Source organism: Eulemur rufifrons, chromosome 30 (assembly GCF_041146395.1).
Source record: "Eulemur rufifrons isolate Redbay chromosome 30, OSU_ERuf_1, whole genome shotgun sequence".
NCBI lineage: Eukaryota > Metazoa > Chordata > Mammalia > Primates > Lemuridae > Eulemur > Eulemur rufifrons.
The window spans coordinates 25,685,823-25,690,929 of NC_091012.1; positions in this window are offsets into that span (position 1 = coordinate 25,685,823).

Below are 5,107 nucleotides of genomic sequence, written 5' to 3' on the forward strand. Positions count from 1 at the left end.
TTTTTATGTGAACACACATGCCTTTTAGCAAGAATCCCCTCTGATGTGCCTTCCTCCCCTGAGTGTTTTTGTTGGTTCCTGAGAGAGCTTAGAGAAGTTTCCCATTTTGATAGACTTTTTAATGATGTTACAAAAATATCATGTCACACCGATTTCACAAGAGGTGACATCTGCTGGTTCCCAAATGCCACATTTCTTCAAATAAAAAGCAGAAGACAGCTTGTAGTACATAGAGAACTCATGTCTTGGTAAAGACAGAATTGAAATTCTTTGCAAAGCATGCCATCCCTTTTAATAATTAGTCTCCTGTCATAGAAAAGAGGGCTGATTTTCTTCACCCAGCCAGCAAAGTTGCTCTTCTTGCTGCTTTTTTTTTTTTGGCATGAGAGCACACTGATCTGACAAGGGGTATGGTAATTTAGTGTGTCTTCAAAGACCCTTCCTCTTGAACTTCTGGTTTTTCCCTTGAAGGTGTCACATTTCTGGCTGTCTTTAGCTGTTCCATCCATTCATGCCTGATATGTGTCTTGTAGCACACTGTGATAGGGGAGTGTGGAGGAATGCCCCAAGAGGAGCAAAGTCCTTGCTGTGTTTCCAAGTCCATCTCGTCCTTGGGCTTTTACTTTGGAAGTGACACTCCTTCATTGGCTAGAGAAAGTGGGCAATGCCCTGCATTCCATCTGTGGGCTCCGCTTGGCAAGACACATCTGCTATAAGAGCCTAAGAATGCAGGTGTGCAATGCCTGGCCTGCTGGACCATGGCACAGGGCCCAGGTTTGTGACTAGTGGGCCTGAGGGACCATAAGCCCCACCCCTCACCCAAGCCCATGTGGGGAAGCCCTCAACCGTGAGAGCCCTCCTTTCTTCCCAAAAAGCCATTGCTGTTTCCCTTCCCTATGGCTCTTTGTACAGAGATCTGGGGGAATAAGCAGAAATACTTTCTAGATCAAAGAGGAGCAGAGCAAACCAGGAGAAAAGGGGCTGACCAAATGTACCCCTTCATTCAGATGACTACAATTCAAATGGGAAAGGAGCCAGTCATACTTCACACAGTGACAGTTCAATACTTCCAAAGATCTGATTAGACATTCCTGTTTTTCTTATTTTGTTTTAAGCTTACACTTTACAAAATAAGACTTTTTTTTTTAAAGGAAATGAATCACCTTTAAAGCAGTGCTGGCAAACACCAGAGCTTAGGTGACCCCTGGTGGAGGCTTTTAGAACTCCTCTACTTTCCAGCGGACAACGCTAGGGTTGCCTGCTCTAAGCCCTGCCTATCTGCCCACCCAGAGCTGCACTGACTAATACAGACCATGATGGAAAAGTCTAGGCTTGAAAAGGAAAGGAAAGAAGAAAGGAGAGGAGAGGGAAGAGGAAAGAGGGAGGGAAGAGAACTGGAGGGAAGAAGAGGGAAGGGAGGAGGGACGGTTCAGAGGATGATGCCAGATGTCCAGAGGCAAATGGGCTGTGGCTAACATCCCCCATGATGAGAGAATCATCTTATAAAATACTTGGCGTAGTGTGTGACACAGGATAGGAGCTCAGCAAATGTCAAGGCTGCCATAGTGCCTGGCCCCTCAGCTGCCCACTTATGCTTCATGGGGCTTCACTCCTGTTTCCTGGGAAATAAAACAGAATCAGATTCTGGTTGTGAAGTGATTCACTGTCACTTGTCTCCAGCCCCAGGGAGCGCGGGGCTGCTGCTGCTGTTCTGCAATCCTCAGGGAAGCCCAGCCCCAGTTCTGTCCATTTACATTCTCCAGACAGCTTGAGAACAAAGTCCCAGCCCACTGCCTCTCCTATCTTCAGACAGCCACTTCTGGGAACAGCGCCCTTGGTGCTCAGCATATTTGGTGGCAGTGGCAGCCCACATTAGGCTCCTCAGGACATGGTTTTACATGTCAACAGAGTCCAGGGCCCTTCCTGCCAGTCCGTGCAGGGTGAGAGAGCCCTCACTGGTATCAGGCTTAGTACAACCTGGGACACGCTCCTTTCTCATGCAGGTAATTATGGTCATGCTTCTCATCCCACTGAGCTCTAAAAACCCAACAAACATTGCTAGCCCTGGGGCTATGGCAGTGAATGGAAGGGGCAGAGCCTGCCCTTAAGGAGGAGTGCCTATCCAGGGGTCCCGGGATCTGGAAGGAGATACAAGTCTTGAACTCTCCCCTGAAGCCTCATCCTACTGCTGTGGCAGGGTATCAGGGAATATTTACCAATTTGCCCCTGTGTTTTGTCCCATACCCCTGGCATTAGGGTCAAAGGTGAGGGGTGCAGTTGAAGCCCAAGGGCCAGGGGACTTGTGTTCCCTTGCTGGATGGTACCCTGGAAAGTACACAGAGTCAAAGAGCTCCCCTCACACCAGGTTACCAGAGCTTAGCTGCAGAAGTGTCTGCAGTAGCACCCTGAGCTTCCTATGACACTAAAATGGCATGGGAAAGCAGCTGAATTATTTTCCTGTGCCCCTATGAAGGGAGAGGGGAGAGGGGAAGGGCAATGCACCGAAGGATGCCACAGTGGAAAGTGGCATGAACAGTGCAGCTAGGAACCAGGTTAGAATGAGGACATCTTGTTGGAAGCTACCATGAGGGGATGCCATCTCTGAGGACTGGATGGGATTGTACATCAGAGTGGATGCTGGCATGGATGGGTAGCCAATGAAAAGAACCAGATGCTCTCTCTCTCCAGATATGGTGACAGAATTTAAGAGCCTCACAGAATGTAGGTGATAGCCTGGGGAAGATGATGAGAAAATCCTGAGTTGCTTGATAACGATAATTGGTAATTAGTAAGAAAACACTGTAGTAACTGGGAAAAAGTAGAATTGACTAGATTAAGTTTTCTGTTATCCGGTGGAACTGAGGCCCAAGATAGGGCCTATCTGTGGCAGGTGCAATTCTAGATGGCCCCCAGATTTCCTGTCCCCTAGTATACATGTCCTCGAATGTTCCCCTCCCTTGAGGATGGGTAGATTGTACTACAATTGGCCTTCTATACCTGTGGGTTCTGCACCTGTGAATTCAATCAAACCTGGATCAAAAATATTTGAAAAAAATGAATGGTTGCCTCTGTATTGAACATGTGCAGACTTTTTCTTGTCATTCCCTGAACAATATGATATAACTACTATTTACATAGCATTTACACTGTATTAGTATTATAAGTAATCTAGGGATGATTTAAAGTATATGGGAGGATGTGTGTATGTTCTATGTAAATACTACACCATTTTATATCAGGGACTTGAACACCCATGGATTTTGGCATCCCCAGGGGGTCCTGGAACCAGTCCCCCACAGACACCAAGGGACGACTGTATTTGCTTATAAACAATAGAATAGAATATGGCAAAGGTGAAGGTATGTAGATGCATCACTTTAATCCTCTGTCTTCACATGGATGTCCAGTCAGAGCATGTCTCCTGGCATCCACCTATATCCAAGCAGATCATGCCTCATTACCCTCTGACTATAACACTGCCCCAACCCCCAGCTCAGGGAGACAGATTTGAGTCTGAATCCTATCTCCTTGTTTTGGCTGCCAGACAATAAACCTTACTTGCTGCAAAAATCCAGTGCTAGGCCGGGTGAGGTGGCTCACGCCTATAATCCTAGCACTCTTGGAGGCTGAGGCAGGAGGATCGCTTGAGCTCAGGAGTTTGAGACCAGCCTGAGCAAGAGCGAGACCTTGTCTCTATAAAAAATAGAAAAATGACTTGGGTGTGATGGCATGCGCCTGTAGCCCCAGCTACTTGGGAGGCTGAGGCAGGAGGATTACTTGAGCCTAGGAGTTTGAGGTTGCAGTGAGCTATTATGACACTACTGCACTCTAGCCGGGGTGACAGAGCAAGACTCTGTCTCAATAAAACAAAAACAAAACCAAAAACCCAGTGCTTCAATGTTTGGCTTTCTGTTGCACGTGGGCAAACAAACCCTGTTCAGTTCAGTTACAGTGATAAAGTCTCAAGAAAGGCTTCAGCCAACCACAGGGAGCTCTGAAGATGGGATGGCCTTTCAGAGATGTTCCAAGTTGGGGTAAGAGGCTGGACATTTATACCTTCAAGTTGAATCATTGCATGTGGGCTTCCTGAGAACAGGTGTGACCTTGGTCGAGATGACTGTCTTTATCTAAGACAATTTCTGAGGAGGGCTAACAAAAGTTAATAGCTCTTAAGCCAGCTAGGGAAATAAAATGTTTGGTCCTGAAGGGAGATCTGAGCAATGCATCATAGCTGCATTGGTACTTTCCCATTGTCCATTGTTCTTTAACCATAATTAAGTTACCTGGGCTTTGTTACAGATCGATTCTCAAAGTTGAAAATCAAGGTGTGTTGGCAGTATTGTGACCCTGGTAATAGTATTCATTATAGTACAGTGTAGGGCTAGGATTCCCTTTCTGCAATTGCTGTTTCCTCTGCTTGGAGCACTCTTCTTGCAGACATCAATGTGGCTTGCTCCCTCACCTCCTTCAAGTTTTTGTTCAAATGTGACATTACTAGTAAGGCTCTCCCTGGCCACCCCATAGAAAATAGCAAGCATCCCCCCTCCCTGCTTGATTTTTCTCCAGACTGTGTATGTCATCTGTTTGTTATTTGTTGTTTTATGAAGCTCCACCAGGGCAGGGACTTAGAGCCCCAGCACCACCAACAGTGCCTGGTTACATATTTGCAATACTTAATAAGTATTTGTTGAACAAATAAATAGGAAAAGGGGTCCTTTTAGACGGGGGAAGGAGGGTTCTCAAAGGGCCTCATTGAAGGAGAATGGCATTGGGCGAGAGAGCAAAGAAAAGTGTGACTTTCATAGAGAAATGATGGAAGGACAGGGCTTCCAAGTGAAAGCCACAGCACAAACAAAGGCAAAGAGGCAGGAAACTGCTATTTAAGGACAGTGGATGAGTAGCAAAACAGGGACCGCAGGCTAGCAGGTCCGCGAAGTTTGATGCAGCAGGGAGGGCGGGGCCCTGCGCTCCTCCCTCGGCCCCTCCCACTGTGCCCGGATCACGCAGCGCACAGAACTCGCGCACCACGAAGCCCCGCCCCTGGGCGCGGGGGTTGGGGGGGGGAAAAGACAGAGGCGCGCAGGCGCACTCTGCCTCGGGCCGGCGC